The sequence below is a fragment of the Cololabis saira genome, chromosome 4, assembly GCF_033807715.1.
Source record: "Cololabis saira isolate AMF1-May2022 chromosome 4, fColSai1.1, whole genome shotgun sequence".
Taxonomy (NCBI): domain Eukaryota; kingdom Metazoa; phylum Chordata; class Actinopteri; order Beloniformes; family Belonidae; genus Cololabis; species Cololabis saira.
In genome coordinates this window covers 22274056-22290329 of record NC_084590.1, presented here as the reverse complement: position 1 = coordinate 22290329, position 16274 = coordinate 22274056, and positions in this window count along the sequence as shown.

Here is a 16274-nt window from a genome sequence, read left to right as displayed (position 1 = left end):
TTTTAGTCCCAAACAGCCAAACGCCTATATTTTACATTCTGGTAGATAACATAGTGTCCTCATTCTTTTGGGATGAGTAATAATGTTTTATCAATGGAGACAGCAGAGACAGACAGAGTAGTCATTTAGTCATTCAAAAAGCCCCCCCCATCACCCCCACCCACCCACCACCACCACACAGCTGAAGGGCTACATGACCACTTGAACTCCTAGAAGAAAAGGGGACACCTTGTGCCAGTGGAGTGAAAAACAGAAAGGCTGTACTGCATCTACAGTCCTTCGTTGTTTGGGTGAGAAGACCCCACAGAACAGAGCCAGCCTGCCCTGGAAACAAAAAATTAAACAGCCCATCCCCAGCCATCATCGTTTAATCCATAGCTTCCTTCCTGAGTGGGAGGCAGCAGGAGATAAAAGAGACAAGTACTGACCGGTCACTCATCTCGTGTCTTCTCTTAATATTTATTTCAAAATAAAAGGAAATGCTCAGAGGAATGCATCTATGGTGTATAGACAGATGAAGAAATAGAACTGATGCGGATGTGGGCTAAAGATGGAAGGAGGAGCCTGTAACCCCTCTGAACAGAACAATAATATTAGCTTTCAAGTGAACAGGATCCGGGAAGGAGGCATCTAGATGAAAATCAAGATGCGAGAGCAGTGTAGTGTTATGCCAGACAGGAACAGAAACAAAAAGGCAAACAGTTTTAAGCCATTAGGAGTAGAAGTGACCACAAGTGAGATAATGCATCCATTTTCACTGTTCAGAAAGAAAGAGGTTTCCCATGCAAGCCTTTTAGAAGAATAATTGATCGGTGGAATGATGCTGTCGTGTTTCAAAGACAAACAGCAGACTTTATGTGTGTTAGCCTGTCAGCTTCTTCATTTTTGGATATTAGGCCTACTCTTGAATGCTTTCTGCTTGTAGGTCTTAATGTTGGATTTTGAATCCAGCACTTTATGGGAGCTAGAGAAAGTTATTAACTGAAAAACAATAAGCACAAAGGATCAACACACTTTCAACAGTAGTGCATCAGATTTGCATATAAGTGAAGGTACTGAAGCAATTTCTTTAACTGAACTGATTTAGTAAATTATGTCTGCTGCATCAACGGTGTGCAACATCCAAAGCACAAAAACTTGAAATACTCCAAATCAGTCAATTTTGTGGTGGAAAAAGAGTCTCCTCGATTTGATGGAATTAATAAACAAATTGTGTGAAACTTTGTAATTAGTTTACATCTTTTTTTTCACAATACTAATTGGTGACTAAATAGTCAAACAAGATATGTTTTCTTCCTTACTGAAGATTTATATTTATGATTTATATTTTATCAGGTTTTGAAAGCATACTAATATCCATCGTTTAATGGTTGTGCAAAAAGAAAAAAATCTAAAAAACACATAAAATACTGATGGCTTTTCAAACAAATAAATGGTTGATAAAAGACAGCAAGTCAGGAATTCACTGAGATCAGAAACATCTGTAATGGGCCATCGTATTGTGGTCAGACGAATCAATGCCCCAAATTTCTTTCTTGGTTAAAAAATGTTAAAAAATGGATGTCGTGTGTTCTGGAAAAAGAATATATATAAAAAGAAAAAAGAAAAGAAAAACTCAGACTGTTATCACCAACAAGTGTGATGGTATGAGGAGATCCAGTAGTGCTTTTCGCAAAGGTCAGTTCCGCTTTTTTGACAGGAGGAATGATGTACCTAACACGTGTTTGCAGGAAGGTTATGTCATATTGTTTGCCTAAATCATCATTATCATCTTTTTTTAGTTAGTTAGTTAGTTTTGGAATGTGTTGCGAACATTTTTTTATCCAATTTAACAATTTGTGCAACAGATTCTAAAGCTTCATTATGATTTTGTGGAGCATTCTTGTATTTTGTTGGTTTTTTTTATTGTATGTTTGTATATGTTTCTTTATGTTTCTTCCTACTCCTTTTTTGGCACATGTAAATCAAGATAGCAAGTTTTAAAGAATGAAATTCTTTGTTTTGTTGTTATGTTTTCTTAAACTTCTCATGAAGTGTTTTTTTTTTTTTATTACATGTACAAAAATAAAATAAATCAAATCAAATAAAAAAAATATAGCTTTTTTTGCACTTACAGTAATCCATTCCTGGATGTACTTGCGATAATTGATTTCCTCTTGGTTGCCTGCTATGTGAATGAGACAGTAGCTGTCTTTACACTCTTTACACATGTGCCACATCCAAAAAAACCCTGATTGAATTGTACAGGTAATTGAAGGATTCATGCCAAGCTAAGTACATGCTGAAAATGCTGATAATTATTATTTGCACTTTTGTTCTTAGTTTTGAACTGATTAGCATTCCTTTGTTGATATCGATTGAATTTGTAAATACCTTCAGTACTTAAAGGAGCTTGAGGCTCCTTTTAAGAAATGAGACTCTCTAGCGCCACCCTTCGCCACGATGGCCGTCGGGGGTACTGCAGCCAACATCGAAGCCGGCACGGGAGAACGGGGAGAACGCGCATGCAGCGTCATGTGACGTCACATCCGCAGCCCAGCGCGGGAAATTCGGGACCGAATTGCAGCACATTTTGCAGCACACAGCCTGTTCAAGGCAAAGGACAGATACGCTAGAGGGCTCATTCTTTTGGGTTTGGAACGCTTTATCTGACATTATTACTAGAAAACTTAAAATGTATATGGATTTTTTTCATAAATCTTGCCACAATCCGGCCTCAAGCTCCTTTAATGTAATGCACAAACCTGCATTAAAAACAATGTGATTGCTTTGTCTGCTACTCTTGAATACTGTCGCTGTAAATAAAACACAGTGATTTATGCAGAATTCTCTTTGAGTCGTGTCCTGTTTCTCCTACACTCTATCCAGACAACACAGGGGGATATTTTGAGTTGTTAGAAAATGTCTAACACTGGAGTTCTCTTTGTTTACTTCATGCAATATCTAAAAGGTTAATTACAGCAACTCTGAACTCATTATCAAGGGAAATAATAATGCTGCTTCTCCACGTGCTTGCTTTGTAACAGTGTCACTATTTAGGGCTGAAAATTGTTAGATGGAAATAAAACTAAAGGGTGTTTTGTCTAGACTTGCATCAGACAGGTTTCATAAGAAGGAGAGGAGTGGCCTGACACCACCCACAACCCCACCAAGTAACAAAATAAGGAGTTAAGAATGTGTGATACTTTAATGTCATATCACAGGTTGATGTCATCATCATGAAGCAACATTGTAAACTTGACAGTCCTTTACAATGTAAGGGACTGTTTCTATGTGCCAGGTACAGTATGCCAAGTTTAGACTATCAAACTTGGTTATTCTGACTCAAGAGTACATACTCATGAGGAGAGAATGATGCTTTTTAGTCTTTCTGCTACTAAGCACTGTCATAGGTCATCTACTGGGCCCACACTTCTTTAAAAAGCATCTATCCATCCACACTCACTCGTTCCTATTCAGGGTCACAGGAGTCTGCTGGAGTCTATCCGAGTTTTCTTTTAGTGAAGAGCAGGGGTACACCCTGGACATTTCACCAGTCCCTTGCAAGGCCACTGAAGGCTCACTGAAAACATCAGAGGTGATTCTCTAACAGGATATAACTCTATCAATGAAGTTCAAACTTGAAGTTAAAACAGTTACAACCTTCCTTCTTAAAACTGCATTCTACTGTACAACAACAGCAGCAATTTAAGGCTTGTTAATGTTAAATGCACCATCTCAAATCCACAGATAAGTAAGAATTTTGAAAACCCCTTGGTATACTTCATTATGCTTAAGAGAAACATTGTCAGTCAGCAACTGGTGTAGCTAGGACAGTGGTTCTCAAATGGGGGTACGTGAACCACTGGGGGTACGTGAAGGCACTACAGGGGGTACGTGAGATTTTAAAATATACATATATTTAAAAAGTAGCATCCATGGAAAAATCCTTTAAAAATAAAAATTTCATAAATAATTGAGGAAAATATAAGTCTAAATTCATAAAATTTATTTTATCTTCAGGAGTAGGCTTATTATCCTAAAACCCCAGAGTATCCCCCACATCAGGATGGTTCCACCTAACCTGTCAAATGCCACCTGGCTTCACCTGTCAATCACTTGGACCAACGATGGAGTCATGGTTGAAGTGTAGCAGCAATATCTTTATGTTTAATAAATCAGTTACTGATAGCACAGTGCTCTGTTTTAGGTTTTTCTTTTTTACAACCAAAAGTGCTTTGCGCTGGTTAGGGGGTACTTGGCTGAAAAAATATTTCACAGGGGGTACATCACTGAAAAAAGGTTGAGGACCACTGAGCTAGGACATAGTCATGCATTAATCCAGAGGCTTCTTCCCCATATCCTCCAAATTCCCTCAGAGACAGGTTTGAGGCACAATCAGGCAGTACTATTTTTATTTATTTACTTTAAGTTTTGTAATTACTCACTTATAATGTGAAACTACAATGTTACTCTGTGCAGTGAGATCAGATTTTCAGACCAGACCATTTCAGGACTACATAAAGTTCACATGTAAAAACAGCTCATTCAGGTAGCGTAGGCACTTTGAAAAATAGATCAAGGCAATATCCTTTGAGGAAACAAAGTAGTAGAATGTTTGAAAAGCCCCACTGTTGATTTTTTCTACCTTTTTTTTTAATGACATGTTCTCAAAGATTACTTTGAAATACTGGCAAAGTGTCTAATCGAGACCCACTCTCACCTGTGCACGCTGAACAGCTAATAGGAACGGACCTTGCACTGACCGACCTACACTGGGCTGTGTTGTTCAGCAAACAGCTGCTGAAGCAGGACTCAGTGAGTGCAACCTACAGTATGAGGCAAGCCACGATGCACAGCACAGTTTCTGGACCTCAAATCAAAGACACACGCTGCACTATTGTAAATGATATTTTCCTTCTTTCCTGTGAGTCCATAAGAGGGTGCTGTGACTACATGGTTTACATAGCAACTTCACTTTTATTTTTTTAAAGAACGTTACTCAACAAGCTTTCTTTTAGTGTTTTTGTCAGCTTTCAAGCCAAAGATAGCATTCTTCAAAATTAGAAAACAAAAGAGTTGATGGTGTAACTGAGTTTGATCTAGGGTAGTTTTCCCTGATGAATATACTTTTCACTTGACATCAGATTAAAGTAGAAGATAGAAGCAAATAGACTGTGATGTCGACTTAAGACCATTTAATAGATGGTGAGTATGCCATAATGTCATTGTTAATGTTCCAATGGGTTCATTGTAAAAGGCAGGAAAAAAATGACAAAACCTTTTAAAGTGCTATTTGTCTTCATTAAAATTCATTATGATCACAGATCAGATTCCTGTTCATTTTTAGAGTGTGAGTTGTTATTTTTTTAGGACAAAATTATAAAGAATTTCATGTCCCACTCTCTGTTACTTATTTCTAAAGTTAAAATCCCAGATTTTTAAAGCCATGGTTCTTCAGCTAAACTCAATCCATGCCACTGAGAAACAAGCCCCACTCAGTCTGACGGAGGGTATGATTGACAGCTCTGTTTGCCTGCCTTCTTTCTTCATCCTGTCGTCCACACACGTCCAACTTGTCCCTCGCTTCTAGAAGCCCAGGCTCTTTGATCACTCTGCATGTTTATACCGCACTGCAGAACTCCTGAAGAAGAGAAGAGCAGAGAAAGAGATGGAAAATGGGAGACATAAAGAAAATATTCCTTCTCTTTGTTTTTCGCTCTGCAGGCATCTTGCCTTGTGGGAGTTATGTTCTTTGATAGGACTTTGAGAGCTTTACATTGGTATGTGTGTAAATGAATATGTGTGGGTGTGCTGCTGACCTCTAAAAGTCCTCCAGTGGCCCGAGACACGATGCTGTACCACGTCCCCATCAAATCCGAATGAATGTGAGGACAAAAGCACAGAGAAGAAAGAAAGAGAGAAAGCAAAGAAGATCACATAAAAGAACTTAAAGGCAACTGGGAGGGAAAACATGTAATATGTAAAAGAAAGAGGTCATTAGAGCTCTTGAAGAATGCAAGTGAGACTCAGTGAAAGAGGAACTGATGAAGACAAATGAAAAAAGAGGTTCGGGGAAAAGAGAGGAAGAGAAGTGATAAAAGTGGAGATGTTCAAAGGGGTAACAAGGAGACGAGTCATTCATCTGTCAAGGTGACAAGAAGTTCAGCTGCCAGTTCCTTTCACTGAACATGACGCCACTGATTTATTGACTTTGTGTCCTCTTGAGTTCAAATTGCGGTTAACTGCAGAGTCTGGAGTGTAAATCTAAAGGATTGTGTTCGGTGGACTAAAACATCACGTCAAATTCCTCTATTTGTCCAGCGCTACAGCAGGACAGGTTCATGTGCTGACTCCATATGTATAGATGACTTGCAATGACACAATAAGCCTTTCTTCTTTTTTTTAACTCAATATTATAAGTAAACTTTACACTTGTTGATTCAAAGACAAGATTAAAAAAAAAATTAAAAAAGACCCGAAAGTGGAGTGCAATAGGCCCTATAGCACTGCCAAATCAGCACAATCACACAACAACTATGGTGATCTGTTTAGCCATCTGTCAAATCCTGAGCCGTAAGAGACAGAAATAGAGAGAATGTGGGAGGAACATCATCTTGTCCTGTGTGTAGGCAAAGTGATAAATAATGGATGATAGCAAGCCTGTGTGAGCAATTTCATGCTTACACCCTTGTTTACATTTAGCCATGTAGCATAGACTGATAAGTCAAAGATTATGAAACCCTGCTAGTTCATGCTCCACCCAAACAGCTTGTAAACACCTCTGCCATGAGCCTTGCTGTTAGAGATGTCACCACAATCAACAATTTATGACCTGGTTCCAAAAGTCCCTTACACCGATGTGTTGACGAGATAAGAGACCTTCACTGTCGCTATTACAAGATGATCAGAGCATTAACCCGATCTCTTACTAGAATCTATCTGTTCTGCACATCATGATCCAGAGAGAGAAAATTACTTCATAGCTGATTGTTAATTCTATTAAACATTATTCTTACCAGCATCACCGGTATGTTGTTTGGTTTTTTGGTTTCTTTTGTATTCTGTGTTAACCACATTATACAGTATAAATCTAATTTATTTGTGGTTAGTTGGTCAGATAGAGCCTCTCAGATTTTAGAATTGCTTTAAATGAACTGCAGCCTTTTATAACATGAACCTGCAGCTCCATAGGACTCTAGGGGGAAGTCCTTCTTCCAATACGGAACGCAGTTTATTCTGTATTTCTGTAGTTCTCATGATGCACGCCTGTCACACTCGCACACACATGAACAACAAATTAATAATAATGAACAAAATAAAGGACAGGATATATTAAAGACAGCAACATGTGTTGGTACGCTCTGTTATTTATTGATGTCATGTAACTTCATTCGTTTTAGTAAATTCAACTAAGGTGAAACAAATATATTAATTAAATATATTATTTCCCACTACATGCAAAGTGAGATATTTCAAGCCTTTATTTGTTATAATTTTGATGATTATGGCTCACAATTTATGAAAACCCAAAATAAAAAAAATTAAAAAAATTAGAATATTTTATGAAATCAATAAACAATTAAATCATCAAAATGATAACAGATAAAGGCTTAATATATCTTGTTTTGCATGTAATGAGACTATGTAATATATTAGTTTCACCTTTTAAGTTGAATTATTGAAATAAATTAACTTTTACACCATATTCAAATTTTCCAACCTTCACCTGTAGCTATATTTATATTTACTTGCATGTACATCTTGGCTGATGTGAACATACATAGCATTTCAGTTGCTATATGGTTGGCTGTCTGTACAGTCATGCAAGTTCAATGCTATTAAAGCACTTTAAACTTTATATCAAATCATTTTGTTCTTTCATATAAAATAAATACATATGCATTTTAGAAGTTTTGGGGATGTTCCCTTTTCTTGGCGCCTGCGCTGCTGAAATCGGGGCGTCCCTTATTTCTATTTCTGAAAAGTGGCAACCCTATTCTTACCATGATGGGACACTTACATGATCAGAGGTCTTCCCCCTCATTGGTGCTGCACTAATCTGAGCTCACAGTTAAAATGTACAGAAGTTGCATCAGTGTGGTGTTTGGGGGTGGTGCAGACTGCCTTCAAATATAGACTAAGCATGGGAATGGAGGTCATGTGCAGGAATACCGAGTAAGGCAAGTACTTGATTATAGCTGACATATAAGGAGGTTTACAATTTAACGGGTGGAAGTTGTACATTTTCATCATGGTTTTCATCAATGTAAACTGGTTCAAAACTAAGATTCATTTTTAGTTTTCAGAGCTATAGTTTTTTTCTTCCCATTAATTTAATGTTTTTAAAGGGAAACAGAGGCATTGTGAGACTTACTTGTGACTATGTGGAAGCAGATACTATACGGATTAGTGTAAATTCAAAGCATTTTTCATATTTAATATCATTAAGTAGAAAATATTATTTGGCCCAGACGTTCTTCTTCTAAACTATTCTGGAGGGGGGAAAAAAAGCTTTGCTGCCGAGTTTTTCTCCAATAAGACCAATGCAGACAGCTTACAAGTTCATATTAAAATATTGAAAAAAAGTCAAACTACAATACTCCTGGAAAATGTACATCCTGAGCAGCACAGGAGCAGAGCTCAGGGACATTAGCAGTTAACATTGTGCTCTGGACTAAGATACTGTATGAAATACTCCATTAGGCAGTACATGACAGAGTAAAAATCGAAAATTCCACTTGTTCTTGTTTAAACTTCAGTTCCTTCTATTTCCAGCTTAACAAATGTCATATTTCTCCTCTTGATTTTATATTTCTATTACCAACACTGCATGTTCTTTTTTCTTCTCTTCAGTATGATGATGAGTCATTGTAAGTGTGGCCCTAAAGCTGAGAGATCTAATTGCAGTATCTTCTCTGTTTAGATACATTAAGATCAACCCTCACTCGCTTTCTCAGTTAAACAGATTGCACATCCTTATACTATTTTTAACTGTGAAAAGGATGCCATAATCACTGTCATTGTGGGATTCCAGCAAGTCTAATTTAAGATCAAGGCAATCTAACTGTTGTTTAACAAATACAATATGAGTCAAACAAAAAAAAACAGACTCCATGTCATTACTATCTAAATAGCAAATACAACTCGGGGAACAAATATATATCAAAATGAGGATGTATCATACATTGTCAAGGAAAGCTATGTGAGCCCACTGGAAATAACAGTTTCTCTGCATTAATGTGACAAAAACTCTCATTTGTGATATAAAATGAAAAAATAATACTCTAATATATGCAGAAAGATGAGGAATAAGCAATCAATACACAATTGGAAAATAACAAAAAAAACAATGTAACATAAGGAAGTAAAAGCAAATGAATAAAACATATGTAACCCTATGGTAAAATCCCATGAACGGAATAATTGTTTATTTAAAGGAGCTTGAGGCCGGATTGTGGCAAGATTTATGAAAAAAATCCGTATACATTTTAAGTTTTTTAGTAATAATGTCAGATGAAGCGTTCCAAACACAAAAGAAGGAGCCCTCTTGTGTATCTCTCCTTTGCCTTGAACAGGCTGTGTGCTGCAAAATGTGCTGCAATTCAGTCCCGAATTTCCCGCGCTGGGCTGCGCATGTGACGTCACATGACGCTGCATGTGCGTTCTCCCCGTTCTCCCGTGCCGGCTTCACTGTTGGCTGCAGTACCCCCAACGGCCGTCGTGGTGAAGGGTGGCGCTAGAGAGTCTCATTTCTTAAAAGGAGCCTCAAGCTCCTTTAAATGTAATTTGTTTATTTTGGTGTCTGTTAAAGATGACTGTTAAAACAAAGGAAAGTATATGTGTAAATGTAAAAATATAAATAAGTTTAAGTTTAATTTACCTGTGGGGATCCAATCAGCAAGCAGGGGGGCGGAGCCAGGAGGAGGTGTCAGAGTGACGCCGAGAAGACGGAGAGAGACGGGAGCAGAGCGGCGAAGCGGCCGGGAGGAAAACCGAGTTGGGGAAAAGAAAGACGGAAAGACTGTGGTTAGAAGACACGTTGGTTGGAGTGGAAAAAGAGGTGAACGGACAGTGAGCCTGCGCCCTCCAATGCAGCATTGAACCTACGTCTAAAGAGGACTCTGGGAAAGTGTCCCAGCAAAGTGCGGTTGGAAGTTGGTGCAGCCCGCGCCAATTACGGGACGGCCATCACCGTGAGCAGCGGACAGCCACTCCACGAGGTGAAACCGTCGCCCAGCTGTACAAGTCAACCCGTCTGACGGGCCCTGGGTGAGTGTTGGTCGCATACACCACCGGGGACCAAGGACCTGTCTACGGCCGGCAGTGCCGCAGCACGCGGAGCCACACGTGGTGCCGGGACGACGCCATTTCAGGTTGTGGGTTTTTTTTCCTTCGGTGCTAAGACGCACCCGCCATTTTGTGCTTTGGTGCAAGGCGCACCGCCATCTTAAGCTTGGGTGCTAAGGCGCACCACCATTTTGAGATCCTGACTTCCAGCTCAAGTAAGGATTGAAACAGGCCTGCAACGTTGCGCATTTGGGTACCCAATACTGGTGACTGTGTTTTTTTTGTATTAAAGGTATTGTGACATGAAAAACACATTTTTCTTGATTTTTTGTGTTTTGTTGGGTGTCTTGACATCAATTACACCCAAAAAACAACGAACTTTTAACATTCAGTGTATTGTGTGCTTTCTGGGATTTTCCGCATAACTGTGCAAAAACGGCGCACCTGGTTTGCTGGCGGATCGTTACGTAACGATCCGCTAAATCACCGCCCCCTCCACCCAGCTCCCTGCCTCCTCTCCTCTCCAGCGCACCATAAAGGCTGATTTATGGTTCCGCGTTACACCGACGCAGAGCCTACGGCGTAGGGTTACGCGGCGACGCGCACCGTACGCTGAACCCTACGGCGTAGGCCTGCGTCGATTTAACGCAGAACCATAAATCAGGAGCTGTTTAGAGCCTCTTCTGTTCTAATCACTGGAGGAAAACTGCTAAGAAGACCCGCGGCCACTGACTGGACTTAAGATAAGGAGACACTGCTGCTTGCATGCCTTTATTTTTATGATTGTTTGCTGTGGACTGTCTGCTTCGCCCTGCTGCTTTTCCGTGCATGCTTCGCCTGTCGCTCCCGGCTTAACTCTCCGACGCCGCTGTGAGCGTATTGCTCGCGGGGAGCTGCGGTCCCGGTCCTCTGGTCCCGGTTGGACTTCATCCCCGGGCTGTAGTCGCCCTGTCTGGGCTGTGTATGTGGGTGTTTGTGGTCGGTGTGCGCGCGTGTGTGTGAAGACGCCGGCAGAAGTGTGTAGCGGTTGGTTGGAGGAGGTTTGGAGGAGGATCGGAGCAATGATTGACAGGAAAGGGGAAAAAGGACCCGTTTTTCACGGCGCAAAAAAACACTGTAATAAAAAGCCAGGAATGGAGTACTAGAGTGAAGTTTTTCTTGTTACACTCTTTTAGACACATTTGAGGGATGTTGGCCAAGACTTTTAATAGTGTTAAAAGCATGTTAAAAATGATGTCACAATACCTTTAAGGGTTTATTTATCAAAGCTAGAGTGCCGGCTTTAGGTTGATACAATTTAGTGAGCCATTAGGGTGCCCACAGGGTTGAAGTGCACTGAACCCGTGGTTTATTTCTGTTTTTGTGTGTGATATACGAACATATTATTGGTTGGGTTTGTTTTATTTATTTAATTGTGTAATAAATGTGTGAAAACGGAAGCATCTGATAGCGTTTATCAACATCCATATCACCTATTATTTTAGGTATCAAAAAAGTGTGTGTTTAAAGAGGTTAGTGAACCTGGGGAGCGCCTTTAGAACTGAGGTCGGTTAAAGGGGCGCTACACATAATTATCAAAAAAATATGACATGAAAAGTAAAATTTAGTGAACAATAGCAAAATAATAAAATGAAAGAAAATAGTTTGCGTGAAAAGTTAGAAATTAAAACAAAAGCAAAAAAAACCCTCTCTAGCAATATTAAAATGCATATGTCGCTTTTAGTTTATGCCGAACTTGGTTAATTTAATATATAAGCAGACAAAGGGAATGAAAAAAGTATGTTGGATGAGAGTTGCACAATGTTCTGGAGGAATATTTGACCATTTGTCTTACAAAACTATTTCAGCTCAGATATATTTGTAGGATATGTGTTGTGAATGGTTCTCTGAAGGGGCCTTCACAACATTCTCTAAGGGACCCTGCCTCTAAAAAGCTTTTTTTCTTTTTCTAAAGGCATTCTGTGGTGGATGTACTTTAGTGTTTTGGGCCAATGTTCTGCTGCACTGCCAAGATGCTCTCTGGCAAACATCAGCAGCAGAGAAGTGCTTACATGAAGATCAGATCCCACTTCATGGGAACAGAAGATCAGAATCCGTTCTGTAGATTCCAGAGGGTCTGCATAAGTAAGACACTGCACTGGTGAGATGTGTGTGTCCGTGTGTATTTATGCATGCACAAGGATGTGCAATAAATGAGTAAGGCTTATACATCCAATCACTTTCAAATAGACATACAAAATGTCCCAAGTCTTTGTGTAGCATTTTGCAAATGAAGCAAACTCCCTCTTTGAAAAACTCTGCATATCAAAGAAGCCTCACCAGGAGTTGGCGTCTTCATCTAATTCTATGCCCTCGTCATCCTTCTTTACTTTACCTCCAGGGTATTTTCCAATAAAATTCAAAGAAAAAGTATTTTAGAGGAGAATATCCATCTTTTTTTTGCAGATTAGTAAACTTGATTAAAGATGATGAGAAACGTGTGTATAAGTGCGAGGAAGACGATGTCTGCTGTGGTCCTTTGTGGACAGCTGATGCAGAGTTAATTTGATAATGACAAGCATGAGGCAATTTGTTTCATGGGGAGCGGTGCCATTTAGCCCATTTGTGGGGTTAAAATGTCCAGAATAAAGCAACATCAGCATACTTCACTATCAGCATTTTCTACTCCCAGCCCATTACACACATCACCACAGATTATAACATGTATTATTACACTGATTACAGCACTTGCAGTTGCTTTGAATGTTGGCCATATCAGCTACTTTTTCATTTTCACCTGTTTGCCAGTTTTTACTCATCAAACCATGCCTTTTCTGATGGATATGAATATCAAAAACTCTTCAGCATTTTTTTATTGACGGCTGTGAGAATAAATTACTAGTTTTGGTAGTGTGGTGGCAAAAATTGTTGTTCAAAAAGAATGTCAGGACACCTCAGCTGTCTTTCGAAGATTTAATGAAAAGAGGACAAACATTCAATTGAACGGAGCCACACAGTCCAACCGGTCACACAAACCATCAGTCCTGAGTGAGCTGAAGAAGATTAGCGACAGGTTATTTTATAGTTGAGAGCAGGAAAAGACAAAACATCACCCATCACCCTGGCAACCGTGCCATGATCTGTGTCAAAGGAACATGACCTTGGCATAGGAATGAAAAACAGGCAACAGACAGTGTTATACCAAAATTTTCCATTACATTCCACCCCTTTTAGCATTGTATGCTAAACCATAATAAAATAGGAAATTTTGCACTGACCTACCCCGCGACCAATATGCTCTGTCGCGCACCAGCCAAACGCTAGCACACCCCTTCTCCAACGCGGGAGTTACAGAAACCCCAACAGAGGATCTAAGTCACGGGTACAGAAGAGCCAAAACCTCTCCCTTCAATAGACAAAGGGGAGAGTCAAAAGACTCAATCTGTCTAGCTACCCTATCATAGATAAGGAAGGAAAAAAACCCCCGTAGGGGAAAAACCCATCATGGAATATAAACTAATCTACTTCAAACAATACCAAAACAAATCACATTCAGCACAATAGTCCATGAAGGGAAAAGGAGAAGAGAAAAAAATCAAAGGCACTGTGTGACTATGCAGTTCAAGGATAAAATGAGATAACATGTAAAATAATAATAATAATAATAATAATAATAATAAAAAATGACAAAATTCTCCACATGTCCTGGCAAAACCCTCCATGTTTTAACCCACCGTACCACGGGGCTAATGCTTGATTCCCTCACAACCTGTCAACAGGACATAACAGCTCATAATCAGTTCAAAACAGCATAAATGAAAAAAAACATCATCAACCTGAGGAAGGATTAATGCAGAATATAAATTAAAGTAGCTCTGGATCCTCCATGGAAGGAGGAACCCACTCATCATTGTGGTCCATCTCCTGGGCAAACCGTCCAGGTGCGGTGGGAATGGCAGAAGCTACTAGTTTCTTCACCCATGGCACAATAAAATACAGAAAAACACACAAACCCAAAAGAATAGTCAGTTCAGGGGCAGAGAGGTTGAACAGCGCAGTTTCCCACCCTGAAATGGAAAACCAGGACCTCCTCTGCAAATGCAACAATTCATTCAGGTGTCCAACAACATGTGTCACATCGATCTCGTTGGTCAGCTGCCTCGTCACAGTGGTCATGGTACGGAACCATATGTTGTCCTGTAGCTGCAACGCCGTGTTGGTCGTGTTGTTCGTGTAAACAGCAGCCCTTCTCACCAGCCAATGAGGGGCAAGTGCCGCCTCAGAATCGTGGTCTGGGGGAGGTGAGATTGTCGTGCATTTGGTCTGTGACGTGTGATCGTGCAGGCTCTCCAACAGCAGCAGAAGCAACCTCACCCCTAAGGAGACGACCAGCAGGACGCTGGTCGCCACCCTTAGGCCGCATTCGAACTGCCTAAGGGGATGGTACGGCCGTGGCCTCTCGATCAGGTGCATGGCGTGCGCGTGGATCAGGAACCCGTCGGCAGTGGCTGGCGTGGATCCACGTGGTACGTCTCTCTGCAACCTCGACTGCTGTCTCCGTCACCAGAAGCACTTGGAACGGTCTGTTCCACCTCCGAGCTTTCCAGTGTTTACGTCTGAAGTCTTTGACCACGATGTAGTCTCCACTCCGAGGTCATGGAGTTTCGTCTCTGCCGGCCTGGGGAGGGCCGCCTTAACCTGCTTGTTGATATCAGACAAAACAGACGACAAGGTTGCACAATATCGTAACATTTCGTCTTCACAAAGGCCCGTTTCTTGCTGCTGCCTCTTAAACGGGCCCAATCCCTGTTTAAAGGTCTCTTGAAACAGGATTTCAAAGGGGCTCAGGCCATTTTTGCTTCTCTGGCGCGCCACATTAGCACCACATTAGGCTGGGTGGTAGGCGCAATGTTGTCGTATATCTACGCCCATGTACTCACCGACCTGTTTCAGTGCCGCGCTCACAAACGGAGCGCCATTGTCTGAACTGATTTTTCGCCAGAATCCTCCGGGAATCCCTGGGAATTATCAGGTGCATCAAAGCCTTGGTCACTGCGGCGGAGTCCTGTCTTGTTGTGGGAAAAGCATCCCCCACCCCTTGACACATGAAACCGTGTGTCAATTAAGCAAAGTGAGGGAAGAAATTCTTGGGGAGACATGGCCGGCCGTCGGGCCCCATTCACACCCTGTTAATTACCCTGCAGTCCGCATCCTCCCAGGACCATATTTCAGTGTGCAAAGCCCTTAGTTACAATTCACCAATCTCAACCGAGGTCACAGCCGAGGACGGAAGTAGCAGGGAGACAGATCGTACTTTGAGAGACAAGGGTTGTTTGGACGCAGTATCTTTTGCAGCTGCGTCAGCTTGAACATTTCATTGAGAGACAAAATCAGATTGTTAGTGTGATCACCACATTTACACACAGCAATTTGTGTAGGCAGGAACATTGTATCCACGTGATGCGCTATGGGTCTACCTGTGGAAAAATAAAAAAAACGCATCGGGGACAAAAGCCCCAAAAGCAAAACCTGCAATGTTAACTCACGTAGCAGGAGCCCTGGAAGCAGAACCAACAACAAAAAAGATCAACAAACATCAAAGTCAGCATTGTCAATTGCAACATCACTCAAATTCAGGTCTTGGGGAACAAATGGATGTTAGCGTTGCGAGTGGTTCTCCATCATCCGCTGTTGGCAAAAGGGTAAGGGTTAAGAACTTGCTGTAGCACTTGAAGTCATGTAACCCCCCTTTCCGTCCGCAGTCTGGACGAAAAGTCGTGAACAGTCAGGCAGTCCAGGTAGTGGAGGCGTCTGTAACGTCAGTTTCAGGTCAGTGAAGGCGTCGTCAGCCTCGTCAGTCTAGGTACCAGGGTCTGATGCTTTTAGGCCTTCTCCATGGGCAATTGCTGCCAATGGTGCCTCAATTTCTGCATAATGCGAGACCCACTGTCGACAATACCTGGTGGAGCCCAGAATTTACATCATTTGTTTCTTAATGATCAGTTCTGGCGTCTCTCCTTCTGAAT